This window comes from Engystomops pustulosus, chromosome 6, assembly GCF_040894005.1.
Source record: "Engystomops pustulosus chromosome 6, aEngPut4.maternal, whole genome shotgun sequence".
NCBI classification, from domain to species: domain Eukaryota; kingdom Metazoa; phylum Chordata; class Amphibia; order Anura; family Leptodactylidae; genus Engystomops; species Engystomops pustulosus.
The window spans coordinates 159,283,973-159,302,178 of NC_092416.1; the positions used below are offsets into that span (position 1 = coordinate 159,283,973).

The following is an 18,206-nucleotide window of genomic DNA, read 5'->3' on the forward strand; positions in this document are numbered from 1 at the left end:
CACCATTTTTACTCTACTTAACACATCCCTTCCAGTAGACCTGTCCATCACCATTGATGGCTCCACACAAACATCCTGTGCCTTGGAGCAACCTTTGACCGATTTTTTTAAAATCCACATTCAGGCCCTAAATACAACCCACTGACTCCACCTCAAGAACATTGCTTGAATTCCATCCTTCCTCATAGCAGAGTCTACAAAATTGCTTTTCTATGCGCTCATCATCTCCCATGTCTGTGGTTAACTCTAATACATCCCTCTAATCCTTCCTTAACGTTGCTACCCAGCTAATCCGTCTCTCCTCATTTCTCATCTGCTACTTATCTCTGCCAGTCTCTCCACTGGTTACCCATTGCTGAAATATGTGGCTTTAAATATATAAACTATGACATACAAAGCTGTCCACGATCTGTCCAACCTGCCAGAAAACACGCAGCAGACCAAGCTACTGCAACAAGCTTTTGCCAAGATTCTTCTGCCGGAAGTTACAGTTTGTTTCCAGTTAGAAGAGGAAAGTTAGCAGCTGCCTAAATGATGCTTTGTCCCCAATAATACGTTACCCTACATAATTGGTCAGTCTTTGCAAAGTCATCATGTTTGCTGAACTTTCATTTGAGCATATAGGCGCCTTCATTGCACGAATTACTAATGGTTTCCACAATAGTCTTGTAAATGATTGCAAACTAAGTGAAGGAATAGGTTAGAAAAACAAAAAGGAGATGATTCTAAGGTTTCATTTGTGTTTGCTAAGGAAGATAACACTTCAGTAGTAGAAAATCTAGTACCGTATATTTTCATGGTTGCACATATTCATTATATGGTATTACCACAATTATTATCTTATTAAATTACTGTGTGTATAATCCTTTTTTAAATAGACTTCATGGAAGTAGTCTTCCAATTTATCCTTTACCTTTTTCTGATTCCGTTTTTTTGCTTCCCACCTTTCAAAAGCCTCAACTTTATTCCCTTTGCAATTACACCGCTGCTTTATGTGAAACAAATAGCACTTCCTAGAATCAGTATTTGATATTCTGTGCAAAAAAATCCCAAATTTTTCAACTTTCTGATAGTCAGAGCTTTTGCACACTTCAGTTCGTGGGAGTTCACATTTTCATTGAAACCATTTTGAGAAGTATACGAACTATGAATCACTTTTAATTCACATTTTTATGGGTGTCTGCTGGATCGGCTCCAGGTTTCACTAGGCCCCTGGGTGACAGAGCCTCAGTAGGCCCCTGGGTGACAGAGCCTCAGTAGGCCCCTGGGTGACAGAGCCTCAGTAGGCCCCTGGGTGACAGAGCCTCAGTAGGCCCCTGGGTGACAGAGCCTCAGTAGGCCCCTGGGTGACAGAGCCTCAGTAGGCCCCTGGGTGACAGAGCCTCAGTAGGCCCCTGGGTGACAGAGCCTCAGTAGGCCCCTGGGTGACAGAGCCTCAGTAGGTCCCTATGCAGTGAACTCAAGTGGCAGCACTCAAAATTCAGAAACTAAAACAAACATGTTCTGTTTCCTGATTTATCATATCAAACAGCCTCCTTATGATTATTTTATATAAGCCTCCCTTACACCCTATAGATTAGATACAGCCATCCTCATGTGGCCCCCGCAGCAGTCCAGGGCCCCAACACTTGCCCAGTTATGTCCAGGGCTGGCGTGGGCCCTCGGTGGCTGTATGATGACAAAGCAGCATTTCAGACATTTGAACGTTTCCACCAGGTGTCCTCCTGGCCAATCACAGCCATGCCTAGTTGCTAGGGGGCGTAAACCTTCCTGTTTGGTTGCCCTGCAGCCTATCAAGCACCATGTCTGGGTTAGGTGGAGCTGCTGAATAGAGAGACACCGAAACCAAAGTTTGGTTCTGATCATCTCTATTATTAATAATAAAAAATACTGTAAGAATTATCTGTCTGTGTTTGGAACGTGATATGCAGCGGTAGTAAGAACAGTAGTAGCAGCAGCAACCATAGCAGTATTGCATGGATTAAATTGGAGTTCAATCATAAATGCCTTATAGGGAGGATAGATTACCTTTATAATCATCTTAAAAATGAGAAGAGCCGGCCTGCATTGGTAGATTATGGCAGTGGCAGAAGAAAGGATAACCCTGAAGAAGAAGAGTTAGTGGACAAAAAGTTGGGACTAAAATATCGGGTTGTGTTGGGGCAGTGTCCTCCACTGAATGGTCCACAAAAAAATTTTGGAAAAAAAAAAAAAAAAAGGATTCTTGAAAAAAAAAAATTTAGTTTTGATTTGAAGGCCTACTAACACCCCGATAAAATGATCTAACTTCAAAAATGATGCAAGCATGAGGGAGAAATAAAAAATTAATTTTATTGTTAAGGCAAAAATAAGTTTAGATATTAGAGTTATTTGAGACAATGAGACATGTTACTTTGTGTGGGCTACTTAAATATACGCAAGCGGAAATCCTCCAAGTGCGAGCAAACAATTACTTTAAGCACATTACATTATGTAATTAATATTGTTTGTGTGATAAAAAGTATTTTAAAATTTCCAATGTACTTTCTGTATCAATTCTTCCGTTTCCAAAAGCTCTGCTTGCTGTCAAGCAACAGGAAGCTTCATCAGTTATTTTATTAACACCTTAGCCCTCTGCATCCGATATCAGACACTGAGCGATGAACTAAACTGATAGCATGCCACCCCCCTGTAGCATATATAGCCAGCCAGCCACCCCCCTGTAGCATATATAGCCAGCCAGCCACCCCCCTGTAGCATATATAGCCAGCCAGCCACCCCCCTGTAGCATATATAGCCAGCCAGCCACCCCCCTGTAGCATATATAGCCAGCCAGCCACCCCCCTGTAGCATATATAGCCAGCCAGCCACCCCCCTGTAGCATATATAGCCAGCCAGCCACCCCCCTGTAGCATATATAGCCAGCCAGCCACCCCCCTGTAGCATATATAGCCAGCCAGCCACCCCCCTGTAGCATATATAGCCAGCCAGCCACCCCCCTGTAGCATATATAGCCAGCCAGCCACCCCCCTGTAGCATATATAGCCAGCCAGCCACCCCCCTGTAGCATATATAGCCAGCCAGCCACCCCCCTGTAGCATATATAGCCAGCCAGCCACCCCCCTGTAGCATATATAGCCAGCCAGCCACCCCCCTGTAGCATATATAGCCAGCCAGCCACCCCCTGTAGCATATATAGCCAGCCAGCCACCCCCTGTAGTATATATAGCCAGCCAGCCACCCCCCTGTAGTATATATAGCCAGCCAGCCACCCCCCTGTAGTATATATAGCCAGCCTGCCACCCCCCTGTAGTATATATAGCCAGCCTGCCAGCCCCCTGTAGTATATAGCCTGCCAGCCCCCTGTAGTATATAGCCTGCCAGCCCCCTGTAGTATATAGCCTGCCAGCCCCCTGTAGTATATAGCCTGCCAGCCCCCTGTAGTATATGGCCTGCCAGCCCCTTGTAGTATATAGCCTGCCAGCCCCTTGTAGTATATGGCCTGCCAGCCCCCCGTAGTATATGGCCTGCCAGCCCCCCGTAGTATATGGCCTGCCAGCCCCCCGTAGTATATGGCCTGCCAGCCCCCCGTAGTATATGGCCTGCCAGCCCCCCGTAGTATATGGCCTGCCAGCCCCCCGTAGTATATGGCCTGCCAGCCCCCCGTAGTATATGGCCTGCCAGCCCCCCGTAGTATATGGCCTGCCAGCCCCCCGTAGTATATGGCCTGCCAGCCCCCCGTAGTATATGGCCTGCCAGCCCCCCGTAGTATATGGCCTGCCAGCCCCCCGTAGTATATACCCTGCCAGCCCCCCGTAGTATATAGCCTGCCAGCCCCTTGTAGTATATAGCCTGCCAGCCCCCTGTAGTATATAGCCTGCCAGCCCCTTGTAGTATATAGCCTGCCAGCCCCTTGTAGTATATAGCCTGCCAGCCCCTTGTAGTATATAACCTACCAGCCCCTTGTAGTATATAACCTACCAGCCCCCTGTAGTATATAACCTACCAGCCCCCTGTAGTATATAGCCTGCCAGCCCCCTGTAGTATATAACCTACCAGCCCCCTGTAGCATATAGCCTGCCAGCCCCCCAATTGTATATATTGTGCCAGTCACCTGTAGTGTATAGCCAGGCAGAGTCTGGAGTGGAGAGCTATGGTGCACAGCCCAGAGCCACCTGTTTCCTCATACTTCGGCGCTTCCCCAATGTGTGTAATAGATTGATTTCAAAATGATATTCTAGTGCAGAAACACCAAATAGAAAGTGGAGACCACCAGTGGAAAACCTCTGTAAGAGAAATCTTCTACAGAACTTTAAATCCTATTGCTGTTTTCTTCAAAGTTGTTGCAGTAGAACAGATTCATTGTTTCTCTGTGGAGCTCATCCAGATTTCTGTTTAATCCGGTTGACAATGCGCTTCAGGATATTCATGACATTTAGCTGGTGCTGGATTGCCTCTACTTCCTCTATTTACCTTGACTTTATTCATCTGCCTACACGCAACAAAGCCGGTAAATGAGGCCAGGGACATAATGTACTCTGCCAGTAAAGGGGGATTCTCATCGGGGCATTAACAGTTCATTTCACACATCTTCCATATACATACAGCTCTTCAATTGGTTGTTATTAAAGTAATACTGTACCTGTATGAAGATAATGTCCATAGTTGAATTCATATGGTCCTTTAGGAAGGGATCACAGCTGTTCTTAGACAAGACCACCACTTCTGGAGGGATGGGTCCAAGAAACAAATAGTTATTACATATGAAAGACCAGCACATACTTATTGGGGGGTGCAGGCTGTGTGTGACATGGGGGGGGGGTGCAGGCTGTGTGTGACATGGGGGGGGGTGCAGGCTGTGTGTGACATGGGGGGGGGTGCAGGCTGTGTGTGACATGGGGGGGGGGTGCAGGCTGTGTGTGACATGGGGGGGGGGGTGCAGGCTGTGTGTGACATGGGGGGGGGGGGTGCAGGCTGTGTGTGACATGGGGGGGGGTGCAGGCTGTGTGTGACATGGGGGGGGTGCAGGCTGTGTGTGACATGGGGGGGGGTGCAGGCTGTGTGTGACATGGGGGGGCTGCAGGCTGTGTGTGACATGGGGGGGGTGCAGGCTGTGTGTGACATGGGGGGGGGGTGCAGGCTGTGTGTGACATGGGGGGGGGTGCAGGCTGTGTGTGACATGGGGGGGGGGTGCAGGCTGTGTGTGACATGGGGGGGGGGTGCAGGCTGTGTGTGACATGGGGGGGGTGCAGGCTGTGTGTGACATGGGGGGGGGGGTGCAGGCTGTGTGTGACATGGGGGGGGGGGTGCAGGCTGTGTGTGACATGGGGGGGGGGTGCAGGCTGTGTGTGACATGGGGGGGGGGTGCAGGCTGTGTGTGACATGGGGGGGGGGTGCAGGCTGTGTGTGACATGGGGGGGGGGTGCAGGCTGTGTGTGACATGGGGGGGGGGTGCAGGCTGTGTGTGACATGGGGGGGGGTGTGCAGGCTGTGTGTGACATGGGGGGGGGTGCAGGCTGTGTGTGACATGGGGGGGGTGCAGGCTGTGTGTGACATGGGGGGGGTGCAGGCTGTGTGTGACATGGGGGGGCTGCAGGCTGTGTGTGACATGGGGGGGGTGCAGGCTGTGTGTGACATGGGGGGGTGCAGGCTGTGTGTGACATGGGGGGGGGGTGCAGGCTGTGTGTGACATGGGGGGGGGGTGCAGGCTGTGTGTGACATGGGGGGGGTGCAGGCTGTGTGTGACATGGGGGGGGGGGGTGCAGGCTGTGTGTGACATGGGGGGGGGGTGCAGGCTGTGTGTGACATGGGGGGGGGGTGCAGGCTGTGTGTGACATGGGGGGGGTGCAGGCTGTGTGTGACATGGGGGGGGGTGCAGGCTGTGTGTGACATGGGGGGGGGTGCAGGCTGTGTGTGACATGGGGGGGGGTGCAGGCTGTGTGTGACATGGGGGGGGGTGCAGGCTGTGTGTGACATGGGGGGGGGTGCAGGCTGTGTGTGACATGGGGGGGGGTGTGCAGGCTGTGTGTGACATGGGGGGGGGGGTGCAGGCTGTGTGTGACATGGGGGGGGGGTGCAGGCTGTGTGTGACATGTGGGGGGTGCAGGCTGTGTGTGACATGTGGGGGGTGCAGGCTGTGTGTGACATGTGGGGGTGCAGGCTGTGTGTGACATGTGGGGGTGCAGGCTGTGTGTGACATGTGGGGGTGCAGGCTGTGTGTGACATGGGGGGGATGTGGGGGTGCAGGCTGTGTGTGACATGGGGGGGATGTGGGGGTGCAGGCTGTGTGTGACATGGGGGGGATGTGGGGGTGCAGGCTGTGTGTGACATGGGGGGGGATGTGGGGGTGCAGGCTGTGTGTGACATGGGGGGGGATGTGGGGGTGCAGGCTGTGTGTGACATGGGGGGGGGATGTGGGGGTGCAGGCTGTGTGTGACATGGGGGGGGGATGTGGGGGTGCAGGCTGTGTGTGACATGGGGGGGATGTGGGGGTGCAGGCTGTGTGTGACATGGGGGGGGGATGTGGGGGTGCAGGCTGTGTGTGACATGGGGGGGGATGTGGGGGTGCAGGCTGTGTGTGACATGGGGGGGGATGTGGGGGTGCAGGCTGTGTGTGACATGGGGGGATGTGGGGGTGCAGGCTGTGTGTGACATGGAGGGGATGTGGGGGTGCAGGCTGTGTGTGGCATGGAGGGGATGTGGGGGTGCAGGCTGTGTGTGGCATGGGGGGGATGTGGGGGTGCAGGCTGTGTGTGACATGGGGGGATGTGGGGGTGCAGGCTGTGTGTCACATGGGGGGATGTGGGGGTGCAGGCTGTGTGTGACATGGGGGGGATGTGGGGGTGCAGGCTGTGTGTGACATGGGGGGATTTGGGGGTGCAGGCTGTGTGTGACATGGGGGATTTGGGGGTGCAGGCTGTGTGTGACATGGAGGGGATGTGGGGTTGCAGGCTGTGTGTGGCATGGGGGGGATGTGGGGGTGCAGGCTGTGTGTGACATGGAGGGGGATGTGGGGGTGCAGGCTGTGTGTGACATGGAGGGGGTGCAGGCTGTGTGTGACATGGAGGGGGTGCAGGCTGTGTGTGGCATGGGGGGGATGTGGGGGTGCAGGCTGTGTGTGACATGGAGGGGGATGTGGGGGTGCAGGCTGTGTGTGACATGGAGGGGGTGCAGGCTGTGTGTGACATGGAGGGGGTGCAGGCTGTGTGTGGCATGGGGGGGATGTGGGGGTGCAGGCTGTGTGTGACATGGAGGGGGATGTGGGGGGTGCAGGCTGTGTGTGACATGGAGGGGGATGTGGAGGTGCAGGCTGTGTGTGGCATGGGGGGGATGTGGGGGTGCAGGCTGTGTGTGGCATGGGGGGGATGTGGGGGTGCAGGCTGTGTGTGACATGGGGGGATGTGGGGGTGCAGGCTGTGTGTCACATGGGGGGATGTGGGGGTGCAGGCTGTGTGTCACATGGGGGGATGTGGGGGTGCAGGCTGTGTGTCACATGGGGGGATGTGGGGGTGCAGGCTGTGTGTGACATGGGGGGATTTGGGGGTGCAGGCTGTGTGTGACATGGAGGGGATGTGGGGTTGCAGGCTGTGTGTGGCATGGGGGGGATGTGGGGGTGCAGGCTGTGTGTGACATGGAGGGGGATGTGGGGGTGCAGGCTGTGTGTGACATGGAGGGGGTGCAGGCTGTGTGTGACATGGAGGGGGTGCAGGCTGTGTGTGACATGGAGGGGGATGTGGGGGTGCAGGCTGTGTGTGACATGGAGGGGGATGTGGGGGTGCAGACTGTGTGTGACATGGAGGGGGATGTGGGGGTGCAGGCTGTGTGTGACATGGAGGGGGATGTGGGGGTGCAGGCTGTGTGTGACATGGAGGGGGATGTGGGGGTGCAGGCTGTGTGTGACATGGAGGGGGATGTGGGGGTGCAGGCTGTGTGTGACATGGAGGGGGATGTGGGGGTGCAGGCTGTGTGTGGCATGGGGGGGATGTGGGGGTGCAGGCTGTGTGTGACATGGAGGGGGATGTGGGGGTGCAGGCTGTGTGTGACATGGAGGGGGATGTGGGGGTGCAGGCTGTGTGTGACATGGAGGGGGATGTGGGGGTGCAGGCTGTGTGTGACATGGAGGGGGATGTGGAGGTGCAGGCTGTGTGTGACATGGAGGGGGTGCAGGCTGTGTGTGACATGGAGGGGGTGCAGGCTGTGTGTGACATGGAGGGGGATGTGGGGGTGCAGGCTGTGTGTGACATGGAGGGGGATGTGGGGGTGCAGGCTGTGTGTGACATGGAGGGGGATGTGGAGGTGCAGGCTGTGTGTGACATGGAGGGGGTGCAGGCTGTGTGTGACATGGAGGGGGATGTGGGGGTGCAGGCTGCGTGTGACATGGAGGGGGATGTGGGGGTGCAGGCTGTGTGTGACATGGAGGGGGATGTGGGGGTGCAGGCTGTGTGTGACATGGAGGGGGATGTGGGGGTGCAGGCTGTGTGTGACATGCAGGGATGTGGGGGTGCAGGCTGTGTGTGACATGCAGGGATGTGGGGGTACGGGCTTTGTGTGACATGCAGGGATGTGGGGGTGAAGACTGTATGTAACATGTTGGGGTTCAGGCTGTGCGTGACATGGGGGGGATGTGGGGGTGCAGGCTGTGCGTGACATGGGGGGAATGTGGGGGTGCAGGCTGTGCGTGACATGGGGGGGGATGTGGGGGTGCAGGCTGTGCGTGACATGGGGGGGGATGTGGGGGTGCAGGCTGTGCGTGACATGGGGGGGATGTGGGGGTGCAGGCTGTGCGTGACATGGGGGGGGGATGTGGGGGTGCAGGCTGTGCGTGACATGGGGGGGATGTGGGGGTGCAGGCTGTGCGTGACATGGGGGGGGATGTGGGGGTGCAGGCTGTGCGTGACATGGGGGGGGATGTGGGGGTGCAGGCTGTGCGTGACATGGGGGGGGATGTGGGGGTGCAGGCTGTGCGTGACATGGGGGGGGATGTGGGGGTGCAGGCTGTGCGTGACATGGGGGGGGATGTGGGGGTGCAGGCTGTGCGTGACATGGGGGGGGATGTGGGGGTGCAGGCTGTGCGTGACATGGGGGGGGATGTGGGGGTGCAGGCTGTGCGTGACATGGGGGGGGATGTGGGGGTGCAGGCTGTGCGTGACATGGGGGGGGATGTGGGGGTGCAGGCTGTGCGTGACATGGGGGGGGGATGTGGGGGTGCAGGCTGTGCGTGACATGGGGGGGGATGTGGGGGTGCAGGCTGTGCGTGACATGGGGGGGGATGTGGGGGTGCAGGCTGTGCGTGACATGGGGGGGGATGTGGGGGTGCAGGCTGTGCGTGACATGGGGGGGATGTGGGGGTGCAGGCTGTGCGTGACATGAGGGGGATGTGGGGGTGCAGGCTGTGCGTGACATGAGGGGGATGTGGGGGTGCAGGCTGTGCGTGACATGAGGGGGATGTGGGGTGCAGGTTGTGTGAGACATGGGGGGATGTGGGGGTGCAGGCTGTGCGTGACATGAGGGGGATGTGGGGGTGCAGGCTGTGCGTGACATGAGGGGGATGTGGGGGTGCAGGCTGTGCGTGACATGAGGGGGATGTGGGGGTGCAGGCTGTGCGTGACATGGGGGGATGTGGGGTCCAGGTTGTGTGAGACATGGGGGGATGTGGGGTGCAGGCTGTGCGTGACATGAGGGGGATGTGGGGGTGCAGGCTGTGCGTGACATGAGGGGGATGTGGGGGTGCAGGCTGTGCGTGACATGAGGGGGATGTGGGGGTGCAGGCTGTGCGTGACATGGGGGGATGTGGGGTGCAGGTTGTGTGAGACATGGGGGAATGTGGGGGTGCAGGCTGTGTGTGACATGGAGGGGATGTGTTATGCTTGTTATGTTATTATTTTGTTCCTTTACTTTTATGAACCTTTTTTATATTTTTCTCTTTCAGATCAGTTGACTGCGTTGAGGAAGAGGATTTTTTTTCTTTATTTGTATTTTAAATAATTTTGAAAAATGCAAAATGACATATTGCAGCAACAGCATCACCAGGGTAGGAGCCCATACTGATACCCGTCTACACCCAGTTTTTAATCTTTCTTGTTAATGGCCTCTGATGCTGTGAATATAAAAGCTGTAATTCCTCAGTCCTCCTCTCCGGTCCAGCATGGAGTTTCTGGCCTCGGCTGACCTCTGACTGCCCCAGGAGGGGAGAGGACCTCCTGTGCACAACCTGAAATTGCTGATCCCAGAAAACCACTTTCATGTAGTCTTTAAAGGGGTTCTCTGGAGGTGGAAAAACATGGCTGCAGGCTTCCAAATACAGCGCCTCACCTGACCATGGGTAGTGTGTGGTATTGCAACTAAGCTCCATTCATTTCTATACAGCTGAGCTGCAGTACTGGCAGTAACCATGGTCAGGTGTGGTGCTGTTTTTGGAAGACTGCAGCCATGTTTTTTACCTCCTGAGAACCCCTTTAAGAATATTATATATCTAAATTAAAAAAAATATGTACTCAAGTATAAACCGAAGCCCCTAATTTCAATACAAATAACTGGGAAAATCTATTGACTCGATTAGAAGCCGAGGGTGGGAAATGCATTGGTCACAGCCCCCCATTATATAGCCAGCAGCCAGCGCCCGCCCCTCTAGTATATAGCCAGCGCGCCCGCCCCTCTAGTATATAGCCAGCGCCCCCGCCCCTCTAGTATATAGCCAGCGCCCCCGCCCCTCTAGTATATAGCCAGCGCCCCCGCCCCTCTAGTATATAGCCAGCGCCCCCGCCCCTCTAGTATATAGCCAGCGCCCCCGCCCCTCTAGTATATAGCCAGCGCCCCCGCCCCTCTAGTATATAGCCAGCGCCCCCGCCCCTCTAGTATATAGCCAGCGCCCCCGCCCCTCTAGTATATAGCCAGCGCCCCCGCCCCTCTAGTATATAGCCAGCGCCCCCGCCCCTCTAGTATATAGCCAGCGCCCCCGCCCCTCTAGTATATAGCCAGCGCCCCCGCCCCTCTAGTATATAGCCAGCGCCCGCCCCTCTAGTATATAGCCAGCAGCCAGTGCCCGTCCCTCTAGTATATAGCCAGCAGCCAGTGCCCCCTAATAAAAAGATTTAGAAGTGAGAGACACAAAAATAATTAATTTTCCTGCATAAAGTAAATGAATTTATTTGGCCGGATTAGCAATGGTGCAATACTTGTTTCCCTTACACACCAGACGGGATCCCTCATGCCCTGTGCATAGTTTTTAACACTCTTTTTCTTTCTTCTTTTGTACCTGGTCTACACTTTTCTCATAAAGAGAAGGCCATATGTAGAAATTGATATCTATAATGCAATTGTAATGTTATGTTTTACTTTATCTCAATGGTTGAATAAAGTTTGGTCTTTTAGCACTCTACAGCCATCTAGTGGTTTTATTCAATAGGTGCAGTCTGGTGGATAAACATGGTATAGACCAGTGATGGCAAACCTTTTAGAGACCGAGTGCCCAAACTACAACAAATAAACTTATTTATTGAAAAGTGACAACACAGAAATGTAATTTGTGATTTATACTCCCTTCTCTGTCACAGTTTTCATTGATACCAGCACCTGAGGAGAGCAATAAAGCAGAAAATAGTCCAGGTAGAACTGTCAGTTTAATATAGCTCTGTGCACAGCAAGTCCTGGGCTGTCTGGGACTGCAGGAAGATACCTGGAGTCATCTCTGGTGATGGCCTGAGTGCCCACAGAAAGGGCTCTGAGTGCCACCTCTGGCACCAGTGCCATAGGTTAGCCATCACTGCTATAGAGTAACCTCTCTCTCATATATATATATATATATATATATATATATAAAAAAATTAAAACAATTCAGCTGCACCAGTTAAGAAAAACCGGGTGCTCAACCTTCAGGTTTGTTAAATCCTTTCACATATAAAAATCAAAAAATGGTAGCACTCCAAGTTCAGTGAAAAAGGAATTCTTTTATTCCAAAAGTGCTACGTTTCAGCTCCCATATCTGGAGCCTTTCTCAAGCCAAATGAATGTGATACAAACAAACTTTTTATAAGGAAGTGACATCATCTCAAACATGTGCATAAATACAGTTAATTCAGTGCATATCAATAGCAAACATTATTTCATAGTACAAAACAAGTGCAGTTAATTGCATATAAGTGAAAATACCTAGAGAAGTCGCCACTCCTATCCCTCTCAGACTCACTGCATTAGCGTTCCTGCTTGCCCAGTGCGCATGTGTCACTACTCCGTGTGTGACTAGCTGACACACCCACATCCTGTCATATTGGTCATAGCCCTCTGTATGTGAGGTGAGGATCCTCCCCTCTACTGGCGGAAGTAGCTCCAGTGCCATCTTTAGTAAGGGAACTTCTTCAAAACATGCAATATATACAATATAATGTCAAATTCGGGATATTTGGTGAATAAACCAACACTTTATTAGGTCATACTATAGGGTAAGGCCCTTAGCTAGGGCAAGTGATTCAAATGAAATAACCTAATGGGTGAATCCATGATCACTGTCAGGAGGTTGCAATGCTGAGAACAGCCACATGGTGGCGTCCTGCATAAACACCAACTTAATGCTTCTGTTCCTTCCAACCCACAATGTGTTTTGTATACCTAATATGGTCTATATAAATCAATTATTCCCACAATGATAGCATTCCCTCAAATCTACAGGGCTCAACAGTTCATAAAGGCAAGATAATTTCATCAAAAGTACCAAACATAAAATCAAATAAAAAGGTCCAAGTCTTTCTTGAGTGTCAAGTTCATCACAACAGTCATTTCAAGTGTGTTCAATTTGTTATCTGATATCTCTCTCTCTCTCTCGCTCTCTCTCTCTCTCTGTCTCTCTCTCTCTCTCTCTCTCTGTCTGAGAGAGGACAGTTTTTTGGTAGAACTGTTACTAGGGTAGTAAGAAAATATTGAAAATAAAATATTTTATTAAAATTTATTTTGTGTGTTTTATGAGCTTTTTTTGGCAGCGGATGTTTTTCTCGGCTTTATATATGAAATGATAATAATAAAAAATTTTCATCATGGTGTCTTGATTTTTTTTTCTTTATTTGTATTTTAAATAAAAAGATTTAGAAGTGAGAGACACAAAAATAATTAATTTTCCTGCATAAAGTAAATGAATTTATTTGGCCGGATTAGCAATGGTGCAATACTTGTTTCCCTTACACACCAGACGGGATCCCTCATGCCCTGTGCATAGTTTTTAACACTCTTTTCCTTTCTTTCTTTCTTTCTTTTCTTTCCTTTCTTTCTTTCTTTCCTTTCCTTTCTTTCTTTCTTTCTTTTTTTGTACCTGCTCTACACTTTTCTCATAAAGAGAAGGCCATATGTAGAAATTGATATCTATAATGCAATTGAAATGCTATGTTTTACTTGATCTCAGTGGTTGAATAAAGTTGTCTTTTAGCACTCTACAGCCATCTAGTGGTTTTATTCAGTAGGTGCAGTCTGGAGGATAAACATGGTATAGAGCAGTGATGGCTAACCTATGGCACTGGTGCCAGAGGTGGCACTCAGAGCCCTTTCTGTGGGCACTCAGGCCATCACCAGGCAGGACTCCAGGTATCTTCCTGCAGTCCCAGACAGCCCAGGACTTGCTGTGCACAGAGCTATTTTAAAATTACAGCTCTACCTGGGACTATTTTCTGCTTTATTGGTGTCCTCAGGGGCTGGTATCAATGAAAACTGTGACAGAGAAGCGAGTATAAATCACAAATTACATTTCTGTGTTGGCACTTTGCGATAAATAAGCGGGTATTTGTTGTAGTTTGGGCACTCGGCCTCTAAAAGGTTTGCCATCACTGGTATAGAGTAAACTCTCTCTCTCTATATGTCTGAGAGAGGACAGTTTTTTGGTGGAACTGTTACTAGGGTAGTAAGAAAATATTGGAAATAAAATATTTTATTAAAATTTATTTTGTGTGTTTTATGAGCTTTTTTGGCAGCGGATGTTTTTCTCGGCTTTATATATGAAATGATAATGATAAAAAATTTTCATTATGGTGTCTTTTTAGTCTCTTTTTTCCCTTTCCCTTTCCTTTCCCTTTCCTTCTTTTGTACCTGGTCTACACTTTTCTCATAAAGAGAAGGCCATATGTAGAAAGTGATATCTATAATGCAATTGTAATGTTATGTTTTACTTTATCTCAATGGTTGAATAAAGTTTAGTCTTTTAGCACTCTACAGCCATCTAGTGGTTTTATTCAATAGGTGCAGTCTGGAGGATAAACATGGTATGGAGTAACCTCTCTCTCTCTCTATGGGGCAGATTTATCAAGCAGTTTGAAAGTCATAATATTTCCAGTTGGCCATGGCAACCAATCAGCAGTGATTGGTTGCCATGGGCAACTGGAAATATTCTGACTTTCAGACTGCTTGATAAATCTGCCCCTATATGTCTGAGAGAGGACAGTTTTTTGGTGCAACTGTTACTAGGGTAGTAAGAAAATATTGAAAATAAAATATTTTATTAAAATTTATTTTGTGTGTTTTATGAGCTTTATTGGCAGCGGATGTTTTTCTCGGCTTTATATATGAAAAGATAATAATAAATATCTTTATAAAAAATTTTCATTATGGTGTCTTGATTTATTTATTTTTTTTACATGAGTCATTCAAGTTCTTGAAGTGACGGCAACTGCTGGTGACAATCAACGAAGAATCGGCTGCTATCTGTAACCACTGTTGATGCCTTTAAAATACTGGCTAATAAACACAGTGGCCTAGATTTATCATGGGCTAAACTGTCGGAAAATGCACTTAAATACATATGCAAAGTGCCTGCCACCGACACAAAAGTGTCTGACAGAATGGGTGGTCCAGTGCACAACATTTAAAACACAAGTCTGACAGGGGCAGGCACAACACATATTAGGAGCACAAATGCTATTGACTTCTATTGTCATAATGCTCTTAAAATAAAATTTATTACAAAAAATATTAGAAAAAAACCTTACATGACAGGGCCAGGCACCACTCTCCATTCACAGCTAAGTGAATCCCCATATCCTATCATAGTGGGCAGAGGGACCTTGTCCTTTGCTGGACATGTTATTAGAGAGAGGAGGCCACTGCTGTACATGTTATTAGTGAGGGGGGCAGCTGCTGGACATGTTATTAGTGAGGGGAAGCCACTGCTGGGACATGTAATTAGTGAGGGGAGGCAACTCCTGGGACATGTTATAAGTGAGGGGAGGTCACTGCTGGGACATGTTTCTAGTGAGGGGAGGCCAATGCTGGACATGTTATTAGTGTGGGGAGGGCGCTGCTGGGACATGTTACTAGTGAGGGGAGGCCACTGCTGGGACATGTTTCTAGTGAGGGGAGGCCACTGCTGGACATGTTATTAGTGTGGGGAGGGCGCTGCTGGGATATGTTACTAGTGAGGGGAGGCCACTGCTGGGACATGTTATTAGTGAGGGAGGCCACTGCTGGGACATGTTATAAGTGAGGGGAGGCCGCTGCTGGCACATGTTACTAGTGAGGGGAGGCCACTGCTGGGACATGTTACTAGTGAGGGGAGGCCACTGTTGGGACATGTTGCTAGTGAGGGGAGGCCACTGCTGGAACATGTTATAAGTGAGGGGAGGTCACTGCTGGAACATGTTTTCATTGAGGGGAGGCCACTGCTGGAACATGTTATCATTGAGGGGAGGCCACTGCTGGAACATGTTATAAGTGAGGGGAGGCCACTGCTGGACATGTTACTAGTGAGGGGAGGCCACTGCTGGGACATGTTATAAGTGAGTGGAGGCCACTGCTGGGACATGTTATTAGTGAGGAGGGCCGCTGCTGGGACATGTTATTAGTGACGGGAGGCCACTGCTGGACATGTTATTAGTGAGGGGAGGCCACTGCTGGGACATGTTATTAGTGAGGAGGGCCGCTGCTGGGACATGTTATTAGTGAGGGGAGGCCACTGCTGGACATGTTGCTAGTGAGGGGAGGCCACTGCTGGGACATGTTATTAGTGAGGGGAGGTCACTGCTGGAACATGTTATAAATAAGTGGAGGCCACTGCTGGGACATGTTATTAGTGAGGAGGGCCGCTGCTGGACATGTTATTAGTGAGGGGAGTACATTGAATATATAAAGATATGTAGAGGGATAATAAATAGAAACTGGTCTAGGACAAGAGGATCTCCACTTCCTCACAAAAACGCATTCATGAACATTGTCCTAAAACATAGACCATAAACAAAAAGTTTTTTTTCAATAAATGTTTCTTTTTACTTTGTTTCTTGTAAGTAAACAGTATTCATGAATATACAATAATCTTCATCATCATAGCTTCGTGCAGAAAATAGTAAGGCTTGCTACATCTTATTTAGTGAGTGTCACTAAAATAGGTACATATTGGTGCTTATTTACTAAGGGTCCACGGATCGCACTTTCGCCGGCTTTTAGAAATTTTCGGGATTTGCGCCGCTGGGACAGGTATTTAGTCCCTTCTACGATCGGATTTTGGTGCAATAGTGCCAACAGATTCGGGGGGCGGCCATCGGACGATCCGACTGATTCAGACAAACCGCAGGATTTAACTTTAAAATTGTGTCGCAAGACATGCACTTACATACACCGGGAGGAAGATGGTGAACTCTGGGGGACCTGAGCTGGGAAGCGACACTTGCAGGAAATTGGGCGCACGATTTTTGTGAATCGCGGCAGGGTGCATTATCGTCAGACAAAGCACAGCGGGGTAAGTAAATGTACCCTATTATGTGCAATATCAGCGTAGTCCGTAGCAATATAGTATCGACACTCACATAACTTCTTAGACCTCGGGCAGAGACTCACACTCCTCGGAGTTGGGTGAGTTGGTGTAAGCCACATGACGTGACGTTTTTGGGGAAACGCCCCCTTCCTCAGACATCTGATATCCTGCATGTGTCGCTTCCCCTCTCTGGTCGGACGAAGTTCACCTACTTCTTCTTGGTGTATGTAAGTGCGACACAATTTGAGTGTTAAATCGCGGCTCCTGATTTCTGTTGCATGAAAGCCAGCACAGCTGCGCCAAAATCCGATAGCGTGCAACATAATCCCTTGTTAAATACCTGTCACAGCAGCGCAAATCCCAAAAATTTTTAAAATCCAGCGAATGTGCGATCCACGGACCCTTAGTGAATACCCACCAATATGTACCTATTATAGTGACGCTCACTAAATAAGATGTAGCAAGCCTTACTATTTTCTGGACGAAGTTATGATGATGAAGATTATTGTATATTCATGAATACTGTTCACTTAAAAGAAACTAAGTAAAAAGAAACATTTATTGAAAAAAAACTTTTTGGTTATGGTCTATGTTTTAGGACAATGTTCATTGATTAGTGAGGGGAGTAAACTGCTTGACATGATATTAGTGAGTGGAGGTCACTGCTGGACACTTTATTAGTTAGAGGTGGCGCTGCTGGACATGTTATTAGTGAGGGGGCGCTGCTGGACATGTTATTAGTGAGGGGGGACGCTGCTGGAGTTGTTATTAGTGAGTGGAGGTCACTGCTGGACATGTTATTAGAAAGGGGGGGGGCGCTGCTGGACATGTTATTAGAGAGGGGAGGCCACTGCTGGGACATGTTGCTAGTGAGGGGGGACATGTTATTAGTGAGGGGGGACATCGTATTTGTGAGGGGCGGCTGCTGCTGGACTTGTTATCAGTGAGGCAAGGTCACTGCTGGACATGTTATTAGTAAAGGGAGGCTGCTGCTGGACATGTTATGAATGGAGAGGTTGCTTGTAGACATTTTATTAGTGAGGGGAGGCTGCTGGACATTTTATTAAAGAGTAGCAGCTGCATTTACCAACTTAGGCCAATACTCCAGGCCAAGTTTTACCAATTGTTTGGTGGTAAAATTAGGTGCCTCCGTTTACACTTAGGTCAGCTTTTTTCCTCACAGTGTAAAGCTCAAAGACAAGGGGACATTATAGGTGTGTGGGGGTTGCTATAGAAAAGGGGGTATTAAAACGTCCCTTTTTCTGTAGCTGTTTTCTTATAAAAGACATTAAAAGGGGGCTACAGTATAGAGGAGGGGCTACAGAAAAAAAGGTGGCTACAGGAAAAAGGCAGCTGCAGGAAAGGGGGCATCTTAAGTTGCGGGTAGATATGGACTATTTGCGGGTCACACAGTTTTATTTTCCAGGGACCATGGTAATAGGGATACAAGGCCCTGGTAAAAAAAAATTATTTGAGTGTAGATGGTCCCTAGATACAAAAAGGTTGAGAA

At 50.0% G+C, this 18,206-nt stretch overlaps 1 long non-coding RNA gene across 1 annotated transcript in view; it reads left to right on the forward strand.

Moving 5' to 3' along the window:
- LOC140064824 (uncharacterized) overlaps nt 1-14,166 on the forward strand; it is a 35,034-nt gene extending 20,868 nt beyond the window's left edge. Inside the window, exon 3 of the long non-coding RNA XR_011847817.1 lies at nt 9,908-14,166. This is a non-coding gene — a long non-coding RNA (uncharacterized lncRNA). The remainder of the gene's footprint in view (nt 1-9,907) is intronic.
- Nucleotides 14,167-18,206: the final 4,040 nt, after the last annotated feature.